At 41.7% G+C, this 13,569-nt stretch overlaps 1 protein-coding gene across 2 annotated transcripts in view; it reads right to left on the reverse strand.

The window, feature by feature from the left end:
* The window catches only part of MYO1E (myosin IE), a 202,243-nt gene that overhangs the window by 159,513 nt on the left and 29,161 nt on the right, over window positions 1-13,569 (reverse strand). The window lies entirely within an intron of this gene.

Here is a 13,569-nt window from a genome sequence, read left to right on the forward strand (position 1 = left end):
TCTGAGGTCAAAGAACATGGCACAAAGTCAGACAAGTACGTATATCTATGGGGACAACGAGGCAGAGTACATGACATCGAACTATTAGAAAACTCAGCCTTTACTAAGCAGTGTCCCTAGTCTGTGGACACACAATAGGTAAGTGTTGGTCAAATCAGTTAAATCCTGAGTCATATAAGAGAGAATAGTTTGTTTTAGAAAATCAGGCTGTCTCGTTTTGGGAATTGGGCAGATTTGCGGGAGCGGTCAGGAGAGTTGGAGAATCTGGGTTGGTTCAAGGTGAGAAAAGGGGGGGAAGGAGCATCTCAGAGATGCTGACACACAGAGCTCCCCAAGTTCAAGGTGAATGTTCTTCTCCCTGAAGCCCAGGTAGGAGAGAGCTGTGTCCTGTCTGTTTATTCCTATCTAAGCATCTCACATAGAAAGCAACACAGAGCAGAGCCTCAGAATTACTGGTTGAATGAATGCCCAAGTGCTGCACCTACTTTGGTCAGACTGTTGAGTAAACTTTAGGAGTAAGAAGGAGTCTTATGTCCTAAAGATGTTAAAAGACTCCTAAGGGCCTTACTTCTATCAGGGAGTAAAGAAGGCATTGAGGAGAATCTCAACTGAAAGTTACAAATTTAAAATAATAGTTGAATTTGTTTTTATTTTTAGCATTCTAAGGCTTTTTGCAAAGATATGACTCTAGCCTGGGGAACTATCTTCCCTTCAGCAGGGTTTCACAATCAAAACTAATTCAATTTTTCTTTTCTATTAGGGGAAAAAAAACCCCAAAAAACTCCAAATTACATAACCAGGGATTTTGTGGAAATGATCAAAGCTTGACAGAAGGCCTTAAATTCCTATAGTGAGTACCAGTCAGCAGGGTGTGAGATCAGCTGACCAGCACATAGCTCCGAGATAAATTGTTAGTGGAGATGATTTATCATTTCAACTCAGGATTTCCTAGAGTATGCTAGTGCGATCTAATAATACATCCTTTAGAAAATAAGAACTGGGATCTCCCTGGCGGTCCAGCGGTTAAGACTCTGCACTTCCAATGCAGGGGGCACGGGTTCGAACCCTGGTCAGGGAACTAAGATCCCACATGCCATGTGGCACAGGCAAAAAAAAAAAAAAAAAAAAACTAAAATGTACATGTCCAATCACTTTGTAAGCTTTTTAAAATGAAAGCATATGAATAGTCATTTTTTAAAGTAATCTAGCATTTCCTCCTTATTTTTTGGTAAATTAATTCAATTAGTTAAAATTAAACAAGTATTTGCTTCTTAAACAGATCAAGGCTGGGAAAAAGCTGCTGAGTGTGGAAGCTTGGTGTCTGTTTTCACTGCATCTGTCGTGACCCTATATTAGCTTAGGCAGGTCTTTGGACTCTCAGTATCTGGCCTTGATCTTCTCGTCTGTCAAATGGGGGACATGGATTGACCCTCACAGCCCTTTCCAGCTCTGACCTCTGTGACCAGGGCTGTCCAGCGAATCAGAATGTGGAGGCATCAAGAATCTTCTCAAAGCACAACAATTAGAACTTTCAAAGTAATGGGAAGAAAAGAGTCATCACACATTCGAAATGGTTTTGGATACTTTAAAGACCAAACTCTAATCAAACTCAAAGGTTTGGTTCCTCTTCTATTGGGTACATTTTTTCATTATCAAGTGCTTATATGGAAAAAAGAAAAACCCAGACAGCTATGTATTTCTCTCAATACACAAATAATTCTCACTTCCTCTGGAAAATTGCACAGTAGAATTAGTTGGGTGGTCAGCCTGAACCCACCTTCCAATTTAAAATCACAAGATGTTTCTCAATGTCACATCAACTGGTGATATCTGTTGGTTTTTAAATAATACTCTGAGTCTGACTCCTACACAATGGATTTACATTTTTATGGTTTTATCTTTCTGGTTTTGTCTATGGACCTTGCTTTTGTGTTAAAATATGCACTGCTGGGAATTCCCTGGTGGCCCAGTGGTTAGGACTCGGCACTTTCACTGCCGAGGACTTGGGTTCAATCCCTGGTCAGGGAAATAAGATCCTGCAAGCCACATGGTGTGGCCAAGAAAAAAACAAACAAAAAAACTGATCAATAATAATAAAAATATGCATTGCTACTTGCAATCTTTATAGCTATGCTTTAATTAAAGATGTGATCGCTACCTAAATTCCTCCCTTCGTCAATATAGTAGAAAGGACACTGGAAAATGACTCAAAAGCATCCAGTTCAGAGTCCAACTCTTACTGGTTGAGTGGCCCAGATCCCATCCACCACCCAGAGAAGTAAAAACGGTTTGTAAAACAGCAAGTCAGGGAACTCCTCAGGGGACAAAGAGTAGGAAGGTCATCAGCACCAGGATTCAGCAATCATCTACACACACCCTTAGGAACTGGAACTTGGGTGGAGCTTACTGCATGGAGTCTCAGGAGGAGAAGGAACTACCATGGCCATGATGGTATCGTCTCCCTTTTGGGGGGAAGCTATTTTCCCACTTGAGTCTTATCATGGAGCACACAGCTCAAAGCAGGAATCCCCAGTCTGGTCCTCCACCTTGTAGGGGACAAGGCTCTGCCACTTGTCCCCCCGCACCCAATACAAGTGCAGTCCCAGGTCACCGCTCGGCACTGCTAAACTCAATGCCTGTTTAACCTATGCCATTTTGTACATTTTTTTAAGGAAAGCTAGTCTAAATACTACTTTATATATTGGCACATTGTAAGCATTATACAAATACTTGCATTTATCTACCTTAAAAACAGTACAGGGCTTCCCTGGTGGTGCAGTGGTTAAGAATCCGCCTGCCAATGCAGAGGACACAGGTTTGAGCCCTGGTCCGGGAAGATCCCACATGCCACGGAGCAACTAAGCCCGTGCGCCACAACTACTGAGCCCGCGTGCCACAACTACTGAGCCCGTATGCCACAACTACTGAAGCCCGCACGCCTAGAGCCCATGCTCCACAACAAGAGAAGCCACCGCAGTGAGAAGCCCGCGCACCACAATGAAGAGTAGTTCCCCCTCGCCGCAACTAGAGAAAGCCCGCGTGCAGCAACAAAGACCCAACTCAGCCAAAAATAAATAAATAAATTTATTTTAAAACCCCAAAAAACAAAAAACAGTACACTCTGTGGAGAGTTCAGGAGGGCAAGTATGGAGGCAGAGAGACCAATTAGGAATATTCTATACCATTCTAGGTGAGAAATGGTGGTCTATGAATTAGGGTGGCAGCTATGGAGTGATACAGAGCTGTCAGATTTGCTGTGTCTTTATGAGTAGAAGACGTGTTGATGGCTGGATGTCAGGGGTGAGGGAAAGAGTGAAGTCAGGGAAAGGTTGGGTTGGGCTGCCATTTCCAGATACATCCTGGGCCAGTGAGCAAAGGAATGTTGGCCACAGGGACACCCTCTTCCCCGCCCCTCCCCAGCACTATGGGAGCTGTCTCGACAGAGAAGGAGGTGGGCCCAAGAGTACGGGTAGGAGTGCGGGAGCTCACCCCTTGCTGAAAGGAGACAGAGGAGAAGGCAAAGCCTCCCGGAGGTTCCTACCTCTGAAGGAGATGGAGAGGGGTGGTGGGACTGAGGTGTTGGTGGGCTGGTACCAGCAGGAGCATCTGCGATGGTGACAGTTCTAATTCTAACGCACTACACCCAGCGGGCACAGGGCCAGGTGACAGAGGTTGCAACAGACAGGGTGAGAGAAAGTTCACCCCTGGGTGTTAACTAGGCACTAAAAGGCCTCGTGGAATTCAGCCTTTGCTCAAACCAAAGATAAGAAGTAGGAGCAGAGCGGTGCATTTTCTTGCATTGGGGAAGCGGCTTCAACTTGGATCTGGGCTACTTCCCAGAGTGTGGCGTGGAAGAGAGATTCTGTGGGAGGGAAGAGAACTTGATCCCATTCCCAGACTCAAACCGTCAAGACTTGAAGCTCTGGAACGCACCTGCGTTGGGTTGGCGACTGACCAGACACTGAACCAAAGGAGTGTCGGGAAGGGTGTCAGAAACTTCATTTTACAACCTCTGTGAACCCCCAGATGTGGTGCTGTTTTTGGTATCTCTCCAATCCACAGAACATGAAGTAGCATTATGGTTAGTATCTTGTGAAGACAGATCATGGGAACTGAAAGGACATACATACATTTCAGCTGTCCAGAGATCAGCCTGATCAAAACACAGATGTTTTGAACCATGTGGAGAGGAAATCTGGCCACTTGACAAACCTTCTCAACACGGCTGTTCCCTGGGGAAAGGACTTCACTAGACCTCCATACATTGGGCAATCCACAATGGACTCCAGTATGGAGTTTACAGCGCCTACAGGGTTAAGCAGGGTATGTGAATATCCAAGAAATGGGGAAAGGAGTAGATACCGGGGTTGCTTATGACTGTCTACTCTCAAAACAAAGGCAGAGCTATAGTACCCACTTAAAATTCTGTGAGAGGGCACTATTATGACAGATGAAGAAACTAGCTCAGAGAGATTAAGCAACTTTGCACATAATTAACCAGGGCAGATCAGGATCTGAACCCAGCACTCTGCTGACACCACAGCTGCTTCATAAAGGTTCCTGTCATCAGCACATGGTAAGGAGGGACTCAAAATGAAATGTGAGTCTGAGGCTAACATAAGTAATAATAAGTATGAGAATACTATCAATAATGACTGCAATAACTAACATGTACTGAGTGCTCAGTATTAATTTATTTATCAAATATTTATTGAGCTCCTACTGTGTGCCAGGCACTGCTATGGGCACTGGAATACAGCTTCCCCAAGGAGCTTCCTCCACATTCTAGTGCAGGAAACCTCATGCCAGGTCCCACAAGTTATTCCTTTTCATCCTCAAGCAACACTGTGATGTACATACTGTCATAACCTCCATTCAATGAGGGAACCAGAGAGGTTAAGTGACTTACCCACTGTTCCAAAGCTAGAAAGTGATGTGGAGCCAGGGGCAGAGCTCCCTAGAATCTTAGGACCAACCCAGTTCATTAGATGTCCCAATAGCAAACCTAAACGTGCACTATTGGAAGAAAATGGTCCAAAGAATATAAATATCTGGGGTAGCTCCAAACCAAAAGAGATTTTGACATCTGTTCAAAAGAGCTGCAGAAACACTTTGAAGGACATTCTAGGATGTCTGCAAATCAGAGGGAGGAGGAAGCCCACCCAAACTTTCCCACAATTTAGTGTTCCTTCCAAGTTCATGGCCTCACATGACTCAATATGGAAACTGCCAGCTGTCAAACACTAGGCAGGCCTCCTTCCTTATAACTCAGGCTTTTTGATTCTCTCTTAAGGTCTTTAAAAGAGCAAACCACAGCCATTCCCACTTCCCAGAACGCTCTACTGATTACAGCGTGAGATCAAATCCAGCACAGACAGGGAGGACTGGTATTTCAAACATGTAACACTGGAACGCAGATTAATAATTTACTACTGACTCTAAACAAATATTGTTCATGGTGGGAAAAAACCCTCCCATTTAAATGGGAACTTGGTCAGAATACCTCAGTACTTTTAAAAGGAAAACTGCAAAATAACCGTCTTAGAATTCAATATTTATTAATGCTGATGGTTCGTTTTTGAAGAATTAATCATTCCCAGCTTCAATATTCTGCTTCAGCAGAAAGTTCACTTTATTCTGCATGTGGATTCCTGTACTCTCTGCCCAAATAAATTAATACATATGCCAGAGTCTGGGGCTGCGATCAATGAAAAACCACAGTAAATTCCTAAGCAGTAATAGATATTCCACATGGCTTGAAATGGTTGAAGGAGAATTTTTTTTAAGGTTAAGAATCAAAGTACTGTAATTGAAGATCTTACAAATTAAGCAGCGGTGGCTTCTTTCTCAAGGTATCTGATGTTGACTTCAAGGATCATTTAAAGTGAACTTCCCTCTTGCAGCCTTTCCTTGCTCTCCCTTTTACAAGTTTCTCGCTGAACAGCATGTAGTTGGCATTAGGTCCATGGCATTAATTTAAAATGACAATGCACTGTGAAATCTGCTAGACTAAGCGTGTAGAAAAGTAAATACTTGAGAAAGTATCTGAGAAAAAGTAAATACTTGAAAAAAGTAAATATTCCCAAAGTCTGTTGCCAGGCCTTAGACTATTTCAATCTACAGTGGACCCCTGAACAACTCGGGGGTTAGGGGTGCTGACCCCTGCACAGTCGAGAATCCACATATAACTTCTGACTCCCCCAAAACTTAACTGGGAATAGCCTACTGTTGACTGGAAGCCTTACCTGTAATATAAATAGATTAACATTGGCTACAAAATTATTACAGTAGTACAGCTTGTTCTACATTTAATTTTGTGCAGTTATGATTGAATAAGGCATCTTTTTTACATTTCTCTCAAATGCAAATGGCACCATGTACGGTCTGTAAGTGTTTGTGTGCGTAAGTTTTGATAAATTTTAACTTTTTATAATAGATTTGTGTATATTTTACTGTAATATATGATAAAATTGACTAGTATTTACATATATTTTATGCCTTCATGACATACCTAACTTTTTCTTAATTTTTTCGATATTTGTGGGCTATGTGGTTAATCTGCAAATTTTTTCAAATTGTCAAAAATCTCCAAAAAATTTTCCAGTATATGTATTGAAAATATATATATTTCACGTAAAAGTGAAACCATGCAGTTCAAACCTGTGTTGTTCAAGGGTCAAATGTACAGTGTAAAGAACTAAATATTGTGATAACACAGTCTTTTGTAGGTAAATTCCTAAACGAACTTTGAAAAATCTATCTTTGATTCAACTTTAGGGTATTTACAAATTAATACCCCAAATTGATAAATGCATTCATTTAATATTATAAGTGCATCTGTCCTATCTTTATGGGAATGATGTAGAACAGGGGTCAGCAAACTACAGCCTGTGGGTCAAATGGCCCACTGCTTGTTTTTGTAAATAAGGTTTTACTGGAACACAGCCACACACATTCATGTATGTATTCTCTATGGCTGATTTCATTACAATGGCAGAGCTGAGAACTGGCCCACTAAGATATTTACTAGCTGGCTCTTTACAGAAGTTTGTTGACTGATGTAGAAGGACAAATTGAAGAAAATGCCAAAAGGTATGAGTGCATCCTTGCATAGTCCACCGTTGTGTTCACTATATTGTGGAAGCACTGTGAGGAGACTGAAATGTCTGGAGAAGTGGCATGCCTTTTACATCACAACACCTTTCTTTTCATACTCCAATCTACAACTAACAGAAGCACATTCTTGAGCTAAAGGAAGAACACTGATATGCATAATTAGAGGTCAGCAACATGTCAGAACGTTTTAGAACTCAGTAATCGCCCCATGTTTTAGGAAGAGATGGAGGAGGTGGTACAATATATATAAGTGGCAAGAAAAAGATGGAACAGACTTCCTCTTCGTTGGATCACAATCAATTTGATTGTCAATGTCAGCACCAAATTGTTTCTTAATGGGAAACTGTAGAGACACATCCTTCCCCTATCCCCTAAACACTGAACTGAAAAGAAATTTGAGTCCCAAATTATCAACACATCATATTTTCCACAATTTGAAATTTATTTAGATTGTCAATAGCACATCCCTAAAAAATTTGAATAATCCTGTTAGAGCTATGCCTGGTGGTCATTTTCATCTTGATGAGTTATTTTAATCCAACTGCTTTTCTCTTTACGTGTCGCTAGTTCCAGATTTACAACTCTATAATTTTACAGCCTGATTTCACTAGTTGCAGCTCCATTTTATTACTGAAGGATAGGGGTGATGCTCAAAAGAGGTGGAAGGAAACACAAAGACTAATTTTAAAGTAAGGATAAAACAGGGCTAATTCACATGGAACGAAGCTAAGAGCTCTCTTTCTTAGCCTAGAATCTAAGCCCTTGATAAAAAACTGACTTATGAATACAAATTAATTTAAAATAAAAAAGTGCCCAACAGTTTTGCGGTACTTAAGCTTTTACCTCCTTTACCATTTTGAGCCCTCAAACAACCCTGTGACTGGAAGTAGACATTATTTCCATTTTGCAGATGAGGAACTGTGTTCTCAGAGAGGTTAAATCAACTGCCTCAAAGTCACGGGTAAAGAATTCAAAGTCTCCTAATTGCTTCTACTTCTGCTGTGAGACAGAGTGTGTGATAGGATTACAACGTCCAGGAATGCAGCTAATTTAGTGGAAAGGAATTCTGGGCTTTTCTATAGCTCTTACAAACACATTTACCTTCTCAAAATTAAAAGTAAACTCAAGGGGTTTCCCTGGTGGCACAGTGGTTAAGACTCCATGCTCCCAATACAGGGGGCCCAGGTTCGATCCCTGGTCAGGGAACTAGATCCCACATGCATGCCGCAACTAAGAGTTCACACGCCACAACTAAGGAGCCCGCAAGCCACAACTAAGGAGCCCGCCTGCTGCAACTAAGACCCAGCGCAACCAAATAAATAAACTCAGTATTCCCATTATGACTCACAGTTAGACCCGAATGAGGGAGCACGCTGATACAAGACTGCCATTATTTGGTCGTCACTGGGGAGGTGATGTTCATCCTCATTAGGATACAGATGGACCTGAATGGCACCAGTAGCCTAGTTACAGGTATTTCTAGTTGTAGTAGTCCCTGTCCTGTAAATCCACAGCAGAATTGTCATTAACCTGTCTAATGATAAAGCCACATAAACTAAACTTCCCCATCACTTATGTTACCACAGAACGGAAGAGAGTTCAGGAACTGGCTTTGCTGGCATTCTACTGAATGCAGCCAATTTGATTATCAAGAGTAGCTCCATATTATTCTTTAATCGGGTATTTCCCATTATGTAGACAAACCTAACCATATCTCTCTACCCACCTCAGTTGTACCCTAAAAAGGAGCTAAGCTGGGCAGAGATATGAGTCCCCAGTTCTTCCTCCCTTTCCATGATGACTTGGTGGTCTTATTTATCTGGACTGGCCATACGTACTGACCTCAACAACCTAAGTACAATCTACTAAGAAATGTCACATTTCTTTCAAATTCCGAAATCCTCTTTTCCTATTCCACACCTTGCCTTACAAGTTTCTGCTTTAACGATCCAGTTGCATCACTATCTCCTTTCTAATATAGCGCATCCGTGTACCAATTTTCTACACTAAGACTTCCTGCTACCACCTCCACCCCACCACACACATTAGACCAACTGCCCATTGGTGGCGTGTCCTTCTTCCTCTGAGCAAGCTGGTTTCCCACTTCCTTCTAGAGGTACTCTCTTCTTGCCTTAATGTCAGCCTCTAGTTTTCTTACTTTTTTTTTTCTTTATTCCTATAATGTTAGTAGCTGAAAGCTGAACCACAAGAATGAGTTCAATAAATACCTTTTGAGGTTCCACTGTGTATCTAAGTAAACACTTTGGAACCAGTATATCCTCATAGGAAAGGGCTACTTTTTCTTCCTCCAAAACCCCCTGGATATATGCCTAAGGTAATGGGGAAGAGCATAAAAGGTAAGAGACTTCCTGACTCAAGAGATCAATTCTGTATAGTGGAGAATATAAAATATAAAGACTCTCTTGTCCTCAAAATTTTTGTGAGCTTACGAGCAGTTACTTTTTAGTTACTTGTAATTATCCTCCAATAAGTCCAAAATGTTATCTTATTTTCATAACTCTGTACTAGTTTATGCCCCTGGTGAGCATGTAAATTGGTAAAACCTTTCTGGAAGTCAATTATGGGGCTTCTAAAAAAAGTGTCATAGGCATGACTCGAAAGGTGTCAAATCCTGCCTCATAGAATCTATTTGACAGGAATACTAGCAGAAGCGTTTAACAAAAATGGAAATTATCTAAATGTCCACCAATACTGGGTATCTCTGAGGAGCAGAGAACAGCAGCAACAAGGGGACAAAGTGGTGGCTGATGGTGACATCCAAGACACAACACAAGAGGTGCTAGGATGGAGAAAGGATGCCCTCAGTCCATCCACATCATAAGTAAACGACAACCATGTAATAACTGGAGTCCGGTGAGATTTTCCCTATACTTTTCGGCCTTTGAAAACCAACCAATCAGAAAAAAACTACACAAAATGCAACTGACTGTGTGAATTGCTTATTCTTGCAGCTGCTCCCAGAATGTCTTTTCTACTTGGTTTCCCCATTTACGCCATTCATTCATTTATTCAGTCAACAAACTCAGCTCCTACTCCACACCAGGCGCTACACTAAGCTCTGGAGAAAAAAGTGGTAAACAAGACAGACCCTCTGCCTCCCTCGGGCCCATAGCGTGGCAGGACTGTAACACCCAAATGGACGTCGGGGGCAAGGGGACCTCAACATACCCTGACACTGCTCCCTTCTGTTAGTTCCTCTTGCCCATTCTCATGATGGACAATATCATTTCAAATTAGAGTAAGTAATCAATGTCTCAGAGCCAACCCAACATCAATAGAATGCTTTGTTCTTCAAAGTATGACATTTTAGATGATTTCTGAGATGCAATAGGAAACTGCTACCAAATGTCAACGTTTTCCATTATGGTAATGGCATTTTTTCCCCATTGGTCACAAAGTGGCAGAAGCTGCTACAGGCCCAAAGCAGAATCAGATGGTAGCAATAAAAACGCCACCAACTGCATCCAAATAGTCTCCGAAGCCTGTTGCGTCTCTGTGAGTTGACTAGACAGAAGTCACTTCGCAGAGGCAGCAGCCCTTCTCATCACACTGCGAGGCCTTTCGGCCCAGTTGGCAGGGTCAAAAATAGTAGGGCATCTGAGAGAAACTTGCCAACTCTTTAACATTGACTATTAGAATTACTGACTTATCAGGTTGGCACAAATATCTCCATCACTTTGCTCCATCCACCCATACATATCATTTACGGGTGACACTTTCAGAAACCTGGAAGGAAATTACTAAGCGGACAAAGGAAGCTTATTTGCAAAACAAAAACAAAAACAAAAAAAACCACACATCCACCAACACTTCCTTGCTGTGAATATTGCTGAGGAAGTCTTAGCACATTTATTAGTATAAAGACTTAACCATTTTTCATATCTAAGAAAAATGTAATACAGTCTAAGAGAATATTCACAGCCAAATGGGTCAAAATATGAAAGGAAAAAAACAAAGGCATTCACACGGGACACAAGCCTACCCAGAATAATCTTTATTCATTCCTTGCATAGCTCATGGCTTTATACTTTCGTTATTAAACAAAGTACAAATTTGATGTTAAAATTAAAAGAAGAAGATGTGGCACAGCTTGGTGGTTGTTTGTACTCTTCTCAATGTGTACTGAGGGGGTAGACTGTCAAAGAGTTTGTTGAAATTATGGATACTTGAAACCATTTTCAGACATTTCACTGGCCAGCACAGGCTGCTGCAGTTTGAGATGAGATCTGCCCAATACCACCAGAATACAAGATTTTAGGGATTGTGAAAGAAGCAAGTGATGATTCAGTGGCCACATCAGGAGAGCATGTTTTTTGCATCAACAGATCTGCATTGAATATGAATAATTAAAAACCCACTTGGTTCTGCAAGTGGGCTGCTTTTTTTACTGCAGTCCCATGCACATGCCACATGATGATCAGGGCTGGAAAAGTAGACGACACCTGGCCAGGATTGCTTCCGAATCTCTTTGAAGTCCAGCACCTGTTTTTCCTGGCTACTTAGAGGCTAGGATGGACTTGCACTTAAAACTGTATTACACTCCATGCCCCAGAGAACAACCACTGCTCAACAACCTGAGTATTTATTTACTCATAAACTTTGGCAGGTACAATGGGGGAAAAAACTAATAAGTTTGAATGACTCCCCTTGAGAATGGTGGGAGAAAACTTTCATCATTTGAAACTGTGCGTGCCCTTAATTTACGTGGAGGAATGCTACAAGTGCCATTTAGAATATATGCAGTGCTGTCTGCTCGCATGCTTCCAATGTCTTCTCAGGTGATAATCTCCTGGTTCTGTGGTGTGTAAATCTCTCTGCGGGCACAAAAGGATCAGTCTTGCAGTGACTCCTATTTGCTACTCCTCTTCCCAACTACACCCAGCAAATACCAAAAGCAAAAGAAAATCTTGAAGCTTTTTCCTGGATTAAAAAAAACAAAACAAAAAAACCCCAATGTTTACCTAGGTCTTCTTTAAAAAAATTTATTTATTTTTGGCTGCGTTGGGTCTTTGTTGCTGCACGCGGGCTTTCTCTAGTTGTGGCGAGCGGGGGCTACTCTCCGTTGCAGTGCGCGGGCTTCTCATTTCAGTGGCTTCTCTTGTTGCGGAGCATGGGCTCTAGGCACGTGGGCTTCAGTAGTTGTGGCACGCGGGCTCAGCAGTTGTGGCTCGCAGGCTTCTGTAGTTGTGGCGCACGGGCTTAGTTGCTCCACGGCATGTGGGATCTTCCCAGACCAGGGATCGAATCCATGTCCCCTGCACTGGCAGGCACCAGGGAAGTCCCTACTTATGTCCTTTTAAATCTAGACCTGGGAATGCCATGACAAATGTCTTTTATTATTAAAATATGTGTCTTTACTAGGACTTGAATTTTGGACACAGGTTTGGACCATCTGGAAAATTCTCTGGTACCTCCAGTAATTAATATAGCATATTCCTAAGAACACTCTTGGGGCTTCCCTGGTGGCGCAGTGGTTGAGAATCTGCCTGCCAATGCGGGGGACACGGGTTCGAGCCCTGGTCTGGGAAGATCCCACATGCCGCGGAGCAACTGGGCCCATGAGCCACAATTACTGAGCCTGCGCGTCTGGAGCCTGTGCTCCGCAACGAGAGAGGCCGCGATAGTGAGAGGCCCGCGCACCGCGATGAAGAGTGGCCCCCGCTTGCCACAGCTGGAGAAAGCCCTGGCACAGAAACGAAGACCCAACACAGCCATAAATAAAATAAATAAATAAAATTAAAAAAAAAAAAAAGAACACTCTTGTTTTAAAGCAAATCCATGCTTATAAAATCCTTACAATTATTAAATTTTTTACAGCTTACGATATACTTCCAGATACTTTGATTTGATTGTTATAACAACTCTAGGAAATGATTATTATGAATATTATGAACATTTCCACTTTACAGATGTGAAAACTGAGGAAATTCCTCTAAAATTACAAGAGCCAGGCTCCATACTACAAATTTCCACTGAATAGTTTTTAAGTGTAAACAAATCAAGTTTACTAGAGATATGAAAATAAAACAAAGGCAAGCAGTTATGATGAAACCAACTTTATTTGGCAAAGGGTTGTGTTATCCATATCTACAAATGGTGAGCTTGCTGATGATTTTTCTAAACATGAACATCCATCAAATACAATTTTTATAATATAAAGCACATGGTTTTATTCTGCTCTACTATTTCACATTTGGCAAAAAACAGAGCTTTAGCCTGCAGTACCAGACTTAAAAGAACATCAAACTACCATAATCTAAAATATCTTGCTCATAAAATTCTTAGAGAACAAGGTAAAACCTAAGCTTAGAAACATCTTCACTTAAGTAATGAGGCAAATAAATCACTTACACACACTCCTTCCATTTCCCCATCCGTGATGTGGGTGATGTGGTTAAATTACGCTAGTTTTTTCCCTCCTACTCAACAACA

The sequence above is a fragment of the Eschrichtius robustus genome, chromosome 1 (assembly GCF_028021215.1).
Source record: "Eschrichtius robustus isolate mEscRob2 chromosome 1, mEscRob2.pri, whole genome shotgun sequence".
Taxonomy (NCBI): domain Eukaryota; kingdom Metazoa; phylum Chordata; class Mammalia; order Artiodactyla; family Eschrichtiidae; genus Eschrichtius; species Eschrichtius robustus.